At 45.2% G+C, this 18,765-nt stretch overlaps 1 protein-coding gene across 2 annotated transcripts in view; it reads left to right on the top strand.

Moving 5' to 3' along the window:
* The first annotated feature begins 10,298 nt into the window (after positions 1 to 10,298).
* The window catches only part of LOC136572664 (EF-hand calcium-binding domain-containing protein 6-like), a 125,010-nt gene continuing 116,543 nt past the window's right edge, over positions 10,299 to 18,765 (top strand). For both annotated transcript variants that reach the window (XM_066573463.1, XM_066573462.1), the window contains exon 1: positions 10,299 to 10,485. The gene's annotated coding sequence lies outside the window, so the exon portion shown is untranslated. The remainder of the gene's footprint in view (positions 10,486 to 18,765) is intronic.

Raw genomic sequence — 18,765 nt, forward strand, 5'->3', positions numbered from 1 at the left:
CTTTCAACATAATATATGAAAACAAGATAAGTAATAAAAAAACAAAATATTGAGTAGTATTGGGTTCCAAAACCCAAGAAATCCCAGACTGAGTGTTCCCTACTTATGTAGAGGGGGTAAACCCTGAGTCTGGAAGGGAGTGGGCATCAAGTTTCTCCGCCCCGTCCCAGTATGTAAATAATAACAGAAACATCCAAACATAGCGATTTACGTAATGTAGTAGATGGAAGTCAAAGATTTCAGGGGTCATTCCCTAGTCACTCACACCCTACCCCCCAACCTCTCCCATTTTTCCTCTACGCTCTTTGAGCACTATCTTTGGTTAAGAACTCCTTTTTTCTTTTCCTGTCCGTTTTTCTATCCCCTCATGGACCCCTACCTCGAGGTGGGTTAGAGTTTTTTTTTTTTTCTTCCTTAAAGGAAAATGGTGGGCGGAGGTGGGTCAGCAACAGGCTCCACAGAGGTGAGGTGGTGGAGCGGGAAAGCGGGTGCTACATAAAGTGCACATATGCTATAAATGTACTAAAGATTGAAATGCACCATTCGACTATATTGTTTCCCTCTATGTCTCAATAAAAACCTTTTGAACCAAAGATTTCAGGGGTCATCAGGAATGTGCGAATCTGCACAAAGCCGAATGAGCTCTGTGTGGTGCCCGTGGCAGTACTGCGCACACCCAATTCCTCCAAGAATGACGGAGGCAATCAGTGCACACAGCACGTGCCCCAGGGACCCCCCAAGCAAACCGCATCAAAAGTGGGCTTAATGTAGCGTTCCACGGGGGCCTGGGTGTAGGCCGCCACATGGGGCTTTGTATAATGTCAGTGGGCTGATTTTATTGGGGTTGTTCCCTCTGAGCTCAATGACCCCTCCCCCTGGTAATAGGAGAAGGGGGAAAAAGTGTCCCAGGCCATTCAGTGGACGACTCAAAAAAAAAAAGGTAGAGGAAAAAAAAAAGTAAAAGTTTTCATTCTTTCAGTAGATGCAATAAAGAGAAAGTTAGAATATGTAGCCTGTCTCAGTCGCTCGGAATCCGACGATCTGCCGCTGCCACTTGGCGTCAATGATTTCCCACCGTTGTCCAAAAGCAAGCCGGTCGTTGTGGTCTGGGGGACCTGCCATTCTCCGCTTCAAAGGGAATTTGTTCTTCCTCCAGCATGCACTTTCCTTCCTCCAGTGATCTGATAGTGAACGATCTTTGATTAATGCGGACCAGTAAAGCGAAATTCCATCGGTATCTGATGTTTGCCTGTTGTAAAGCAACGGTGATGGGTCTCAAGGCTCGCCGTTTAACCAAGGTGGACGGTGCAATATTGGCAAATATTTGAATGGAGGGGGGGACCCCTGGCAATGTATTCATGTTACGGGCGGCCAGCAGGAGTTGATCCCACATTTCAGAGTAGTGAAGTTTTAGTATCGTGTCTCTTGGAAGATCTGAGTTAGTTGGCTTTGAGAGGGCCAGGTGAATTCTGTCTATGCGGAAAGAGTCATGTGCTACTTGGGGGAGGAGGGCGGAGAACATGTTAATGGCGGCCTCCTTCAGGTTGGTATTGGACTCAGGTAGACCCCGTATGCGGATATTTGCCCTTCTGCTTTGATTTTCAAGATCCTCACACTTCAACTCAAGGGCTTCCACTCTTTCAGCATAGTCATCCGATCTTGCTCGCTCGTGGTCTAGTGCATCAATAATGTCGTCGGTCCTATGTTCAAGTTCATTGGTGCGTTGACCCAAGTCGTTAATCTGTTTGGAAATGTCGTGCACCGCAGTTTGAAGCTCATCTCAGAACAATTTCTTGATGTGAGTAAGAAGCTTAGATTCCGATGCTGAGAGGTCGTTGTTTTGAGTTATTGTAGGTAGGTCGATGGTCTGGCCAGTGAGGAAAGGTTCCCCCGAGTCAGAGCTGTGGGATGGCTGCTCCATTTGAGAAAGTGGGGTGAATTGATTGCTCGAGAAAAGTTCTGGTAAGGTGCATTGAGTGGCCGGAGGTTGTGATTTGTTCTGTCTGCTGATTCTGGACATATTAGGTATTCAGATTATTATATTCGTTGAGTTTGGTGTTAGGAAGTGTCTCTGTGCTGGTGGCTGGGACGGGGTCAGAACACAGCTCATTGGGTAGGTCATGACCATTCCACTAACTGTGTATGAACAACTCCCTAGGTGTGGAGGGAGGCAGTCAGCAATGGGTGCACAGAGTGAGCGTCGCTGAAGACCTTCAGAGCAGACCATGTCCTGGGACTGGAGGCAGGAATTTGTAGTTGATGCAGTCTAGTAAAGGGTCTTATCCGGTTATCAGGTTATAAGGTGGCTTACATATGTATGAAAATGTTCTCTTGTTCGTAATAACCAGAATTATATTGAACTTATGGGTCGAGGTTGACCCTTCTCTTTTTCTTGTCAGTGCCAAATCTTAAAGAGATTTTCCCCGTTCAGGGAAGGTCTGATAAGGTTAGGAGGGTTGCCCTGGGTTCTGGAGGGTTTTTCTCTGATCTTCACCCACCAGCGGGTTTCTGTATCAGCAGTGCTGGTAGTTGATTGCTTTATTGCCTCCCTTATGGTGCCCGCTGTGCCTGGTATTGTTGGCTGGTGTGGTCAGGCAGTCCTCCGCTCAGTGCCGTCGTGTGCCCTTCACCCTTCCCCGAGACTCAGGCCTGAGGCTTCACCTCGCTTTGTAGGCTGTGCTTTAAGATGGCGGCCGTATAGGCCATGGCGCCTTAAAGTCCGGGCCTCTGGCACTTGCGTGGGCTCCGGTGCTGTAACCGGGCTCCGGGTGTGTGGCTGCGTGCTCCTTATGTCAGTGCCTGGTGTGAGTTGCAGAGTGCATCGGCTACCGGACAGGCCACTGGTATTCCCAGTCAGCACTGCTTCCTTTAGGGAGGTCTCCGGCACCCGCTTTCGGCGGTCCCCCGCTTCTCAGCAGGGCTCTAAGTTCTTTGGCCGCGGCTTCGGAGCCGCTGCTGCTTCGTGTGGGCACCTGGGACAGTCGCGCCAGACGACTCTTACGGCTCTGCCGTTCCCGCCCACGGGAGGTTGTGGTGGTGCTGGGCTGCGGCTACGTCTTCCTCCGTACATCTGCGGCGCTCGTTCAAATTGCTCTCCCGTGGCCAGGTGGAGGATCCGGTGAGCTGCGGGTATAGTTGCTGGGGTGATCTTCAGTTGGAACACCTTTTTGGGCACAAAATACCGAGATTCAGTGCCGGAGCTGAGCTGCGTGCTGCCTCTTCCTCCGCCCCTATATCTCTTTTCACCCCAAGTGTATTTTAAACCCCTTAGTGACATAACTAATTGTTGCCTCAAGAACCATTAAATCATTTCTAGAGATGAGCGAACGCGTTCGTCCGAGCTTGCTATTCGTGCGAATATTAGGGTGTTCGGGATGTTCGTTATTCGTAACGAACACCATGCGGTGTTCTGGTAAATTAAACTTTCTTCCCTGAGACGTTAGCGCTTTTTTTTGGCCAATATAAAGACAGGGAAGGCATTACAACTTCCCCCTGCAACGTTTAAGCCCTATACCACCCCCCTGCTGTGAGTGGCTGGGGAGATAAGGTGTCACCCGAGTATTGAAATCTGCCCCTCCCGCTGCTCGCTATGGATGCATTCTATATGCGCTCAATGGGGCCAGCGGCAGCAGCGCTGACCCCATTGAGAACATATAGAAGACAAATCCTTCTTCTCTGGCACAGCTGTAACAGCTGTAGCAGAGAAGAACGATGTTTGCCCATTGAATTCAATGGAACCGGCAATACAGCCGACTCCACTGAATGCAATGGGCTGCCGGCGATCGCAGGATGAATGGTCGGAAAGGGGTTAAATATATAACCCCTTTCCTGCAATTCATCCAGAAATGTGTTACACTAAAAATATATACCGGCGTATAAGGCGACGGGGCGTATAAGACGACCCCCCAACTGTCACCTTATACGCCGGTAATACAGTGGAGCAAAGAATAAAAAGCATTACTTACGTTTTTAGATGATCTGCGGCGCTCCTGCAGGCTGTCACTCCCTCCTGGTCCACGGCAGACAAGCTTTCTCCACGAAAGACTTTAAATCCCTGCCTCCAGAAGCACATGTGCCTTCAGCCAATCACAGCCAATGACAATGATGTCATTGAATGGCTGTGATTGGCTGTGTTTCTGGAGGCGGGGATTTCAAGGCTTGAAATCCCCGCCTCCAGAAACACAGCCAATCACAGCCATTCAATGACATCATTGTCATTGGCTGTGATTGGCTGAAGGCACATGTGCTTCTGGAGGCAGGGATTTAAAGTCTTTCGTGGAGAAAGCTTGTCTGCCGTGGACCAGGAGGGAGTGACAGCCTGCAGGAGCGCCGCAGATCATCTAAAAACGTAAGTAATGCTTTTTATTCTTTGCTCCACTGTATTACCGGCGTATAAGGTGACAGTTGGGGGGTCGTCTTATACGCCCCGTCGCCTTATACGCCGGTATATATTTTTAGTGTAACACATTTCTGGATGAATTGCAGGAAAGGGGTTATATATTTAACCCCTTTCCGACCATTCATCCTGCGATCGCCGGCAGCCCATTGCATTCAGTGGAGTCGGCTGTATTGCCGGTTCCATTGAATTCAATGGGCAAACATCGTTCTTCTCTGCTACAGCTGTTACAGCTGTGCCAGAGGAGGACGATCTTTATGCTGACAGTGGGGGGGGGGGGGGGGGGCACTCTTGCCGCTATTGTGGCTTAATAGTGGGACCTGTGAACTTGAGATGCAGCCCACCATGTAGCCCCTCGCCTGCCCTATCCGTCACTGTGTCATTCCCATCACTTTCCTGAATTGCCCAGATTTTCACACATGAAAACCTTAGCGAGCATCGGCGAAATACAAAAATGTTCCGGTCGCCCATTGACTTCAATGGGGTTCGTTGTTCGAAACGAACCCTCGAGCATCACGGGAAGTTCGTTACGAATAACGAACACCCGAACATTTTGGTGTTCGCTCATCTCTAATCATTTCCCCTTTTGAGTTCCGGTTGTCATAACTTTTTTTTTTTTTTTTTTACTGTAGCAGTATGGCACCTTGTACTTGCAGGCCCAGTTCTAGTTTTGGGAGCCAATTTCAGGTATACATAACAAATTAAAGGCCTTATTTTTTTACTGAGGGGCAATGGAAAAAAAAGCAATTTCATCATTGTTTTTTTAATTTATTTTTCTGGCATTCACCATGTGGTATAAATATTATGTTACTTTTATTCTATGGGCCATGATTATGACAACATCACATGTATAGAGGTTTTATTCTTTTTTTATTACTTTTGCACAATGTAAACGGTTTTTTTTTTACAAAGACTTTTTTGGTGGTGCCAAATTCCAAGAACAGAACAGTTTTATATTACAAGGGCTTGTTTTTTGTGGGACAATTTACAGTTTCTATTGGTACCATTTAGTGGTATATATCACTTTTAAATTATTTTTTATTCCTATTTTGCATAAGGAAGATTACCGTACATACTCGAGTATAAGTCGACCCGTGAATAAGCCGAGGCACAGATACAGCCCTTTCAGCAGGCGGGGATTTTACATCCCCACCTGCTGAAAGAACTTCACTGCACTGCCGGAGGACCAAGCAGCTGGATGCGCCTGAACCGCGACAGCAGCGGAGAGGTGAACATTTATTTTTTTAATTTTTTACATGTTAGGGATGATTTTCAGGGAAGGGCTTTAAATATAAAAATCACTGCACGCAGCCCATTGCTTTCAATGGGGTTGCTGGCAGCAGTGGCAGCCGCATTGAAAGAAATGGTGCACGGACCTGCACTCCAGTATAAGCTGAGGAGGACGTTTTCAGCATAAAAAATGTGCTGAAAAAGTCTGCTTATACTCGAGTATATACGGTAACTGAAAACTGCTAATTTGGCATTTTATTTTCTTTACAGAATTTATCTTGCTGGATTAATAATATTATATTTTATAGTGCAGGGTGTTATGGATGTGGTGATACCACTTATGTGTAGGTCATTTTGTTTTTATTTTTTCAATACTTAAAGCCTTATGCAAGGGGAAGGAAGTTTTTACATTTTTTTTCTGTAAAAACATTTAGATATCATGGCTACTGACATACTTTTGGTGTGGATGAGGCGGAAAAAAGAGAGAGGGGTGGAGCAAAACCCGTATGGTCATGTTAATTGTGAAGAATGAAATTACATATAAGGTGAAAAGAGTAGAATGATATCTTTAATGGTAGAAGTGCTGCCTGACCAGATGACACACCACTTGGGTGGGCATAATAGAACAACAGAGTAGGACTAAAAGCTGGCAGTGGAGGAGGCTCAACACTCCAGGTAAAACCATGTAGGAAGTGACCAAAGGTATGGAAATATTCTCCACTATTACTAATAGTGTCTCCTTTATCAGCCCCAGTAGTAAGAGTGGGTATTAGTGTATCTTGACGCCACCGGAAGGTAGGGGTGTGACAGAGCTTATATAGAGGGACGGCCCTGTCACACCCCTACCTCCGCATTGGCAGTTAATAAGCGTATTGTGCTGTGCCCCTGCAGCAGTGTTACTCACCAGCCGCCCGCCCTCGTTGCTCTCTGGTTCCACGCGGATCCGTTGGGTGCTGCTTGTGGTGCGGCGGAGGCTTTTTATGAGGCCTCACAAAGCAGGGCCGGAGGAGCGGGAGGCACAGTAGCGGTGGGGAGCAGCGCCTTGGACATAGCAACAGCTGAGCTTGCAGCGGAGCACAGGGGAGACTGCAGCCGGCCCCACCTCAGACTCCGGAACCCAGCGACGAAAGTGGAGCGCAGCAGGTGACAAAGTGGAACACTGCACATGACCGGGGACTGGAGGCGCTGAGCCACCGCAAGAGACTGCCGCAGCGCGGACAACTGGAGGCAGAGGGGAGCTGAGGAACGCCTTGAAGTGCACCGCCGGAGGCTGCAGAGCAGCCGGTGGTAAGGTGAGCAGGACATGAGCTTTTAAGAGCAGTGCTGTAGCCCACAGTGCAGCCAGGGAAGGCGAGCATCGCAGGCGGGGGAGCGGGGAGCAGAGACGGGGGGGGGGGGGGGGGGGTACTAAGGCTAGGCTATTTCGCTGAGTGCCGCTGGCTTCTGCCACAAATCCAGCATAGTAAGACCTTCAGCTCTTGAGCGAATTGGAAGCTAGGCGTGTGAGAGGAGCGTTCCTCCTGTCAAACCCCTAGCTTCCGGTGGTGTCAATTTACACTAATACCGTAACAGTGACCCCCACAGTAGCCCCAGTAGTAATAGCACCCCCCTGAAACCCATATACTTACCTCCTTCTGGTCTTCAAAGCGATGCTGCTCTTCTTCTCAGTGCTGCTGTGTGGCGGAAGTGTGTGTGCCCAGACTCCTCTTCCAATGATTTCAATGAGAGCCGTGCCTGCAGTTACAAATGCTAGCCTCTACACGGGGGTCAGCGAGGAAGCTGTCGCTCCGACCTCTGTGTTGTTGTGGCGCTGACAGCATGAGCCCACTCAGCAGATCTGTCGGGGTCCTGAGTGATGGACCCCAGCCGATCAACTATTGATGACCTATACTGATGATAGGTCATTAATAGTATTTCACTGGAAAGCCCCTTTAATTTATTTTCTGGAAAGTTTACATAGTAATATCAAACGAACATAAACACAGATGCAGAATCTTATCTCCAGGTAACAATGATTCCTGTGACTGAGAAATACAAAAGCTGTATGACTTTACTCTACCATGTCAATAGGCTTCTGTACACATGTCCAGTCTTTCTGTTTTATGATTTAGTTGTGGTCACAAAAAATAAACATTGAAAGATATAAAGGGCATTTTATATTATGCGCATTTCAGTAGAAAGTTAATAACTAGTGCTACTGCAATTAGTAATATCAATGTAGTAATTTTCTCTAAATATATTGTGTTCCCTGTTTATTTTGAAATGGCCCTGTCGCTTATATAACGATGAAGGTAAAATCATACGTTGTGATAAGCCCCGCCCCCTGACGTGTTGGCACTTTACGATAAATAAGTTTGTTTTGAGTTACAGTTAGGGCACTCGGTCTCTAAAAGGTTCGCCATCACTGATCTAGATGCATTTTGCCATTATATGACCCTCAGCAGTCATAATATGGCAAATACCTAATAAGATGGTTCATATACTGTATAGCAGGGTCCCCAACTTTTTGCAGGTTGCAAGCCACTTTCAAATATAACAGATGTGCTGAGGGAGGGAGCAGTTAGGCTGCAGATGGAAGTAGAGGCTTCTTCTATTGGCTACTTCAGGGACAGAGTACATCGACCTTTGGGGGGCAGAAATGGTGAAGTATGAGAAGCTAGAGAGCTCAGAGTCAAGAGGATCCTCATTCCCTCCCAATGTTGGTTTGAAAAAGAAAATTATCACTCCCATCAAACAGGTGTGGACTGTTGATAATCCTATTAAATTTATACAAAATTAAAGCCATATTATTGCTTTTACCTGAGACTTGATTTGTTCATTTCAATTGTTATATTAAAATTCATTGTTTAGAAACATAAATGTCGTCACCTGGAGCTTGTGTTCACTTCACATGGAGCCTCTGTGCTACAGCAGCTAACGGCCTATTTGAAGACATGGCCTCTCCTGAACCACATAGCCGGGACCAGACTATGAGTCCTTCATGTCCCACCTGCCCACACAGGAGCACAAAGGAACTATGACCTCCCTCATGAGGTTGGACTTGGCACTCCCTGTCCGGAGCTGGGTCCACTTACCGCCCACCAAACTGATATCAGGCCAGAGATTCAGGGAACCCTCAAGCCTACTACCCCAGCCCCATGTCTTTTATGTGGATGTACTGTGCAAAGTGTCTTGTTTGCTGTTATGTGTATTGCACAGCTGCAACATGCAAGAGGTTAATGTCTGACAGTGGCTGGGATATGTCTGGTAAAAGTAACAAGTCTGTCTCGTCACATGATGTTTGTACATAATAAATACGAGTGATTGAGAGCTAGGTGAGGTCTTCTGTCATCTTCAACGGTTGAGAAAGGAGTTAGTGTGCCGGCCACAAGGGGGTACCTTTAACCCTCATGTGGTGAAGTGATGGAAGTGGAGGAAAGGTATTCTGAGGCCCAGAGTCATAACTTAAAGCTTCTGGGCCCCTAGTGCAAAACCCGCAATAGGGCCCCCAACTATAATGCTTTATTCATAGTACTGGGCTCCCTATATGGAGAAGAGAGGCCCTATGGGCCCCCTAAGGCTCCTGGGCCCCGGTGCAAGCGCATCCACTGCATCCTCTATAGTTACGCCAGTGCTGAGGCCTACCATTCCAGGAACAACCTCTGAGGAGTGAGAGAAGAAAGGAGTCCGCTGTGCAGTGTTCATGCTGCAGAGTACAAGTGAGTGTCCATGGAGTGTTCCCTTCCTCCGTCCCCCTGCGGAGTGTTTCCTTTCCAGGAGCCAAACCTTACAGATAACTTAGGCTGAAGGTCCGATGTAATCCTATGTGCTCCTCCCTGACCTTGCCTAACTGTAATTCCTGAACTGGTGTGTGAAGCTTATTTGGCAAGAAGTAAAGTTCCAGTCACTGCCCGTTCCCAGTGATTGAGGCATTCAATGTTAACTGTGTGTGGACTCTCTTATTTATCTGCGAGAGAATCATCGGTGTGAAAAGAATCTTGGTGTCATGCATGACAACTAATCCATTCCACTACACCTATTCAGGTAACCACCACCCGGCGTTGCCTGGAGTAGGCCTAGGGGTGCCTTGGCCGAGGTTCCGTGCATCCCTCCGGGGAGAAGTCTGGTAGAGCCACCGTGACAAGTGACACCTCTACCCCCGCCATCTCCCCAGCGTGGGCCTCGTGTCTTGGTCGCCGTGGGGCACCACAACTCTTCTTTTGGTGGTCATGAACAGGATAAAACACCTCTGTGCTACATCTACACTTGCGTTACCGCAAGGAAAAGTCAAGAAAATTTATTCTGGCGAGTTTGGAGCTAAAGCAAAGTCTCCGTTAGCTACACCCATATATACAGCATATGTTCTATGTCCGCATGCGCATACCATGTTTATAGTATACCTTTTTCTCAGTGTATAATGTGAATCAGTAAGCAGTTAGTTATTCACAGTAAAAATACAGCATCAGTCCTGTTTGTAACCTTGGATTGTTACATTTTCAGAATAAGTTACATTATAGTCAAATAGTTAACCTGATTCCAAACCTTCCAGAGAAGAAGCTGACTGACTTTACAGGACAGCGTGCACATTCTGAATAGTGTAAAGTCTAGTTACAGAGTAAAGGTGTGGCTGTCACTGCTATTCACAATGACAATGAATGCAGGGGCTTGGTTAGTGCATTGATGGACAGCAAGGCCTCCTGCCTGCTGCCTCCTGCTACAATGCATTGGCAGGAGATTTTAGGTTTCTCCATGTTGCCTCTAGCAACCTGTCTCTGTCCAATAAAAGAGAACAACACTACACCAAACACTGCGAGGACTACAAAGCGAGTGAGCCCGGATAATAAGGAATTAAAGAGCAAAGCTGCATAGCCAGGCTTACAGTAAGTAGTGGATAAAAACTGTTTACTTAAACTTTGGAGAAATCAGAAAGTTTTGACTATTTACCTGTTTAACAGTAAAATCAAGACTTAATTTATGTGTTAAAGCAGTGAATGTCATTGAATGGATTGCATTTAAATGCGCAGTACACCACTGATCCTGGAGGCATGAAAGGCAGGATGTTTTGGTAGATTAATAGTCTATTAACTCTGTGAAAACAAAACTTTAACAAGAAATAGATTAAACCAGCGCAGTGAACAATGTGTTGTGGACATGAAGCACGATTTCACTTATCATGATAGTTACATTACTGTATATACTGTACTTTCTGGGGTAAATGTACAATGAATATGCTCTTCAGTACTACTTAAAATGTGTAACTATAAATTTGAGAATGTACTTTCATTATCTCATCATATGCAATGATATTAATACGCACCAAACATATTTGGGTATTTGACAGCATAATGTTTATGAATAATGGCCAATATAACAAACCCAACCAATGCCTCAATATCAGAGTCAGCCACTGTGCCACCAGGGCATTTAAATATCAAGCAAGCAGTTAATGTTTTGCCAGACAAAGGGGCTTTGTCTTTCATGTGTTTGCCCTTGTTAAAAGATTGTGTTTGCTGGGTTGGAAGAGAAAAGAGGGATCCTCTACTCCAAGGCAGTGCACATATAGGGCTACAATCATGCACCATGTACAATATCCCCTACTGTAGCTTGTGAGTTATTCAAAAGTGCTCCCAGCCTGGGGGAAAAGACGGTGACACCAACCTGCTATTCTAGTTTGAATACTGTTTGTTTTTGGTTTTAGAAAAGTATATACAAAGGAAATCTGGTGTGGGGGGTCTGGAACGCAGACCGTAATGCGAATGTTGCCTGTATCCAAATTAAGAGGAAATATTATATAGAGTACTCATAGTTGAGAACCATAATGACCCACTATACACAGACTTAGTAAATCAGAATGAATTCCCTTTATTGTTGTACATTGCTAGTTTATATGCAAGTTGGAATAGAAGGCGTTTCCAATACCTAGTTTCATTCTACTTTTGCTGACCAAACCCTCATTCCAACAGATTACAATAGGGCTGTAAATCAAAAGCCTTTTAAACAAAAGGTATCAACAAAGCTGTTTGAACTATACATAAAACAATTACATGTGATAATAAAGGTGGTCTCCTGGCTGTCTGAGTACCTACTTAGTCAGAATGTAATCTTAAAGATCCATCAACAATTTGCACATCAAAAGAGGGGACATTGTTTCTACTTTTCACATAGACAAAACTGGTCCAGCCACCTACTGGGAGTCAGCATAAAGTTGATAAGTTGGTATTCAGTAAGATAGCTGAATAAAATCTAATTAATCATACATTTAGTATTCTAAAATCAATATCCAAATAAACGCTTGAATATACCTTTTTACATATGATTCTATATCCAAATTCTACTAGCAACTTCCGGAATGTTTTACATATAATACATAACATTATATAACCAAATAACTAATGTCACATTTATTACACTGTTTCCTTATCTTTCTTATGTTAGATTATTGATTAATAATGATTGACCCCTATCATTCCCTCATTTGGACATCAGAGCCACCATTATCTCCTGGTTCTATCACCCATAGGTGCCGGGTTCCCAGGTAGGAATGGTGCACTCTATGTCCATCAAGATATGAAGACATAATATCAAATATTGCAAGTCAATCAAGTTTACAATACAGTAATCTTAGATTTATCAACATCAATATCGTCATCGTCATATTAGACACTTAAAGGGGTGTATTTTTGGGTATGTCTCGAAGAGTCTCTACAGGAGTGGGGACAGATAATAGACAAGTCCGCAAAATGTCCTCTCCACTCCTGAGGTTGGGCATACACGTGTGGGAAATATTTGCCCATCCAGTCCATCGCTTCTCCATGTGGATCGTTCGTAGTGGTGTTTCCCAATAAGAAGATAGTCCAATAAGACAAATGCAAAAGTCAAAATCAAAATGTCCATTACCTCCCCCACCCAAACAACGCCGGGATCCCACCCATCACTTTTCCTCTGGCTCGGGAACTTTCTTGCATTGGGAGGCATGTATCCACTTTTACAGAAGTAGGCGTTGACAACAGAACTTGGTATGGTCGTCAAACCTTGGGTCCAAGGCCTTTACTACGTGTCTTTTTGCGACCACCCAATCTCCAGGTGGCAAGAAATGAGTCCCCTCTAGGTTGTCAGGGTCTGGAATTGGGGAAAACACTAGATCGGGTGTTATTTTCAGTTTACGACATAGTTCTTGTACATATTCAATAACCTTATCACACCCCTGCTGTAGGGCCTGTGGATGGTACAGGCCTAATCTTGGCATAGAGCCAAACACTTCTTTTAACTTAAGCATATCATTTTAGTTCTTTCAACTCTGTTAAACTCTGCGGGTGGTATGGAGTGTAAAACGCTTGTTCCACCCCCAAGGCTGACATCACCTCTCGCATCACTTCACCTGTAAACTGTGTACCTCTGTCACTCTCAATTGTCTCTAGTACCCCAAATCTACATACAAGTTCTGACACAAGTTTAGTCACTGTACATTGTGCGGTGGCTTTGAACAGGTCCACGCACACAAGGACGTACTCATACCTGCCTGATTTGGGAAGCTGGATGTAATCGATTTGTAATCTCTGAATAGGATACAGTGGTCACTTCACATGCCTTCACATATGCCTTCGCCAACCTGTCCAACCCTGGAGCATACCATACCTTGTCCATAACAGAAACCATGGCATTCCGAGAGGCATGCACTTTCCCGTGAGCTAGGACGGCGAGGTGGGTGTATGCAGCCGCTGGTACATCATCTACGTCCCGTAGGACGCCAAATTCCAAATCAACAAGAGCGGTGGGACCAAGATCCAACTTACAGCACAAGGGGTCTTGCGTCCTGTCCAGGAGAGCTGCAGCCTTGGCTGCCCTATCCCCTTGTTCTCTGGTGACTGCCCCTGCGTGTGTGCTTTAACCTTTATTATGGCCACCTGTCCTGGCAACATGATAGCTTAATGGGCTTGCCTTGTGCCGTGAGAAAGCTCCTGGACTGCCAGATGGGTCCATAATCGTGTGCAGTACCAAAGACGAGCCTGGAATCAGTGTAGATATTAGTAGTGGTATATTTTTCAATCGTACAGGCCTCAGTTCCTGCGCTGACATGTGTGGCGGCAGTGGTTTTTGTACAAGCATCTCATTCAGTGTGACTACTTCAAAACCTGTTACAAACCCTCCTTTGTCATTCAGGTATCTAGATCCATCCACAAACATTTCAAGGTGGGGGTTTAGGAGGTGTTTGTCAGTGACATGTGCGAACCCAGCTGTCTCAATCATGCTGGTGTTCTGCGTCAAAGGCCTCCTCTTCATCATCAGTCAGAGAATTTGCAAAGAGCTGGTCCTCTGTACTTACTCCCCCATTTGAATCAGTGTCACCTAATGGCAATAAGGTGGCCGGATTCAAAGTGGTGCAACGTTGAAATGAGACATTTGATGAAGAGTGTAAATGCAAGTTCCATTTTGATCCGTCTAGCACGGGACAGATGTCTATGGCTTACCTGTGTCAGGATACCATGTATGTCATGTGGGGTGTAGATCACCATGGTGTGATCTAGGACAACGTCAGAACTTTTGTCCATTAGTGCCTGAACTGCTAGAACCGCTCGGACGCAGGATGGAGACCCTCTAGCCACCGCGTCAAGATGGGCACTGTAGTATGCTACAGGTCGCTTTTTGTGTCAGTACAGCGGTGGCGTGTCCCTCCATCTCAGTGACGTACATTTGGAAAGGGTTGTCATAGTCTGGCAGCCCCAGTGCACCCGGTTACCTGTACTTTCAGCAGATAGAAGGCTGACTCGGCCTGCGAGGTCAGGGCAAATGGCCGTGAACCCAAACAGTCGTACAGAGGCTGCATGGTCATGGAGGCAGAGCGTCCATTGCCAATAGTATGAAACCAGTCCCAAGAAGGTACGCAACTGGGCATGGGAGGTGGGAAGTTACATGTCACTTACCACCTTCGTGCGTTCCGGCGTCAGGTGCTTAGTACCTGGACCTAGGCAGTGGCCCAGGAACACTACGTGAGACTTGCAGAACTGAAGTTTCTCTTTGCTGGCTTTTCAGCCATTCTACTCTGATGGAGGAAACACAAAAGGCTTAGTGATGCATTGAGGTAACTGTCAGCAGTACATAAAAGTAAATTAAAAACAAATCATCAACATATTACAAGAGGGCGGTGCCCTCGCGAATTGGCCAGGCGTCTAATACCAGTTTCATGAATCTGGTGAACTGGTATTGGGCTATACTGTGCCCCTTGTGGCAGCACTATCCAACAGTACTGCTTTCCTCTGAAATTAAATACAAACAAATACAGACAGTCTGTCGAGGTCCGTCTGACTGGTAGCCCAAAGGCTCAAAGGAACGACACTAAGAACTTGTTTCTCTGCGTGCGTAAGAGTGAAGACAGGGAGAGGTGTCGCTAGGTCTGCTGCCATCCGACCGAAGGTCGGGTGACTTTCAGACCTGGGGTGTATACGAGCCTCACCGGACGGGTGAAATTCGATACAAGATCCCAAGGATCCCATCATTTCGGTTCCCAATATGCTTTCAGGACTTTCCAGCACAAGGAAGCGCATGAGGCATCGTGACCCTTTAAACATTACCTCTAGTGGTTCAGTTTCTGCCAGCTGAATCGGCACTCCTGAAACCCCTTGCACCAATTACTGCTAGACAATCAGGCTGGTATTCTATTTAAAATAGATCAGAACCTTGTAGCAAAATTAAAAATTAAAAATTTAGAAATTGCTGACCTGCAATACCTGGATCACCTATGTCAGATATCCAGTTCCTTGGGCTAAGCAATGACTCAGGAATTGGAGTTTGTCTTGGAGTGGCTTACTATTTGTCAGGACCTGCGGAAAGCTGAGTTTCTGCAGTGGCTATCAAGACAAATACATGAGCCGGATCTACCAAGAGAGCAGTTAGTTTACAAAACCTCCTCTGAACTGTCACTTGAGGTTTCAACCCGTACCGATCCATCCGGTGAAAATTTGATGGATGCAGATAAGGCTTGTAAGATATTAGTACAAATAACAGACATGAATTACAACAAGGCAGAATAATCCACAAACATGTATTCATATTGGAATATGATATTCTTTAAGCAAATTCATTATTAATCTGATCCTGCCTGCAATGTCTCATCAAATTTAAGAAGAAAAAAAAAAAATTTCCTAACTGCCCAAGCTCCTCACCCCCTCCTTTGTAGACAAAAGAAGGATGAAACATTACCTACTTTTACATTATCTAGCTCCACCCCTTCGATGCTGGTCGTTTGCATGTCTCTCCTACAGAACATTCTTTCAGAGACAGTGCAGTACTAACAGCATTTAGCAGTGATATAGACGTCCAACCAATCACAGAACTGACATTTACACAAAAAGCAAAGAAACTAAAATATATCTTAAAAAAAAAAAATCCCTATATGTTCTCTATTTTTAAGACCGTATAATTCACATAATTCATTACAAGTTTCTTATTTCATCAGCGTCTGTCTTCCTTTCTATGACCCTGAATTTTATCTCTATGAAACAATAGCTAAGATATTAATAAGCAACTAAAACATTCAGACTTTAAACAGCATTAATTATTAGTAATTACTAGACGTATACTTCTCTCCTAGGCTGGTCTGTGTTGAGGGTGGAAGAACACCTCTTCCTATTGTTCTTCCCTCCCATCTCCTTACATCACCTAGCTCCACCCCCTGTGGTCTGGCTCAGCGTTTGGTCTTTCTTGCCTCATTTAGTTTCTAGCCACCGGACAGTATATACCATATAACACAATCTAACTCTCATACGGGCCCTTCATTAATACACGAATTCACACTCACTGGGGTTTTTAATTCACTCATACAGACTGATAATATGTGAAGTAGAAATTGGGATTGTATTTACTGTACACCAGACTTCCAATAATGAGCGAATTATGTATAGATAAGAAAAACTCTTAGTACCGCGGTTTTTACACGATTCGCTCAGAATAGGCTACCCAATGACAAACATAATACAACTTATGCCCATTTCCACCCACATACTTATATTCACCACTCCAGATAGCAACTATTATTACCGTGCATTGTTAAACCTTCTACCTTTCCTTAACTCATTGACTTGCTTTTTTTTTTTTTTTTTCTTTCTTTTAACAAGTTATACTACACTTTCTTTGTTCCCTATTAACCTGCACAGTCTGCTTACACCATTCCTTACTACAGAGACAATACAACCCCCCCATAGCTCATACCTTCTTTACACTCAGGAAAAAAAAACCAAAAAAAAAACCACCCAGTATATATATACTTCATTGTTCTTTTGAACACCCACAGATGTGAGTGGGGTATAACTTTCTTACACTTAGAAATTAGACATTACAAGAACACTAAGACGTACAACAAAGATTAGTTTACATAACAACAAGACTTACAAGACAAACGATAGTGGTTTTCATTGGGACAGATTCCGGCGATGCGGTGCGTTGTCGCCGCTGGGAGTGGTGCCCTGATCTGTCTCCTGATCATGAGGGTTCTTGGGACAAGGGCAATTCTTGGCCAGGTGGCCATTCTTGCGGCAATTATAACACTTACGTATTCCTCTGTTGGGTCTGTCCTGGAACTGCACCTTTCCCCCTTGGTTGCTATAGTATTTAACCGCCGCTACAGGGCGCTTCTCATCCATAGCAAACCCTACTGCCTTTTTATACAAGTCCATGGGCTTGGCTTGTCGCCAGCCGGGGGTACATGCCTTTACTTTATCTGCCAATGATGGGCCGATGCCTTGCATGAACACCTCACACATCATTGGGTAGTACACTTCATCTGCACAGAGGGTGAAACCAATGTCCCTAGCCTTCGTTCCCAGCCTACTAAAATAACATTCAATAGTTTCATTCTTTTCCCGTCTACACATAGTTAAAGCCATTTGTCTTCGTAAAGGGTTTTGTTGTCCGCACCTGGGACAATCCTGACAGTCAAGAAGAATGTCGGAGCTGTCCGCGGTTGGTAGGACCGGGTACATCCTAGCCGGGTTTGGCACCGGGGATGAGTACACAAGTATGCCGTCATCCTTCGGTGCACAATCCCATTGTTCTACATTTACGTTTTTGCTATATCTTATTATGGCCTCTACTCCTTTTTCTAGACCGGCGTTTCTGATATCTTTCATGCTTTTTCCCGTACTATTGCCAGAACTCATAGTTAAAGGTTCCTGCTTTTCTAAGTCCTATCTTTCTATATTTTATACACTTGTCTGCAATCGTCTCCCCCTTCCCTTTCTCACACAGCTTATGGCACACAGAACCTTATTTGTCACACAGGTTTCTATTTGTCACACAGGTTTCTATTTGTCACACAGGTTTCTATTTCACACAGGCTTCTATTTCACAGAGGCTTTTATTTCACACAGGCTTCTATTTCACAGAGGCTTTTATTTCACACAGGCTTCTATTTCACAGAGTACACTAAGGACCCCTGGTCCTGGAATAGTTTTACGGACTCCTTAAGGGGGGGTTTAGGGGAGACCAGACCTCTCTTCTAAGGGAACTTCTGGTGATATTATAACAGACTCAGTAAAAGCAAATTATGGCTAACACGACACAGACTATCAACGTACAGATTTCAACAATTACTACAGGCAACATGGCAATATACACACAAGAGTTCTTCCGTCTAGCACGGTCACTAAGAACACCGTAAATAACAGGCAGAAGCGTCCTATATAACATACAGCAACTCACCCCCTGTCGACACGAGGACTGAATGAAGTCAGGAGAGCCCAGAGCTTGAGTGGCAAGTCAAGAGCTTACCGTATACCGGTGTTTTGTAGATCTGGGGTCCCGTGGCCTCTCGTCCGGCTGGTCGGCAGGTAGTGTAGTCAGGTATCGGCTGCAGGTAAGGAGTTAGCTTTGGCCCCACGTTGGGCGCCAAATAAACTGTGGGGGGTCTGGAACGCAGACCGTAATGCGAATGTTGCCTGTATCCAAATTAAGAGGAAATATTATATAGAGTACTCATAGTTGAGAACCATAATGACCCACTATACACAGACTTAGTAAATCAGAATGAATTCCCTTTATTGTTGTACATTGCTAGTTTATATGCAAGTTGGAATAGAAGGCGTTTCCAATACCTAGTTTCATTCTACTTTTGCTGACCAAACCCTCATTCCAACAGATTACAATAGGGCTGTAAATCAAAAGCCTTT

Source organism: Eleutherodactylus coqui, chromosome 7, assembly GCF_035609145.1.
Source record: "Eleutherodactylus coqui strain aEleCoq1 chromosome 7, aEleCoq1.hap1, whole genome shotgun sequence".
In the NCBI taxonomy this organism is placed as follows: Eukaryota; Metazoa; Chordata; class Amphibia; order Anura; family Eleutherodactylidae; genus Eleutherodactylus; species Eleutherodactylus coqui.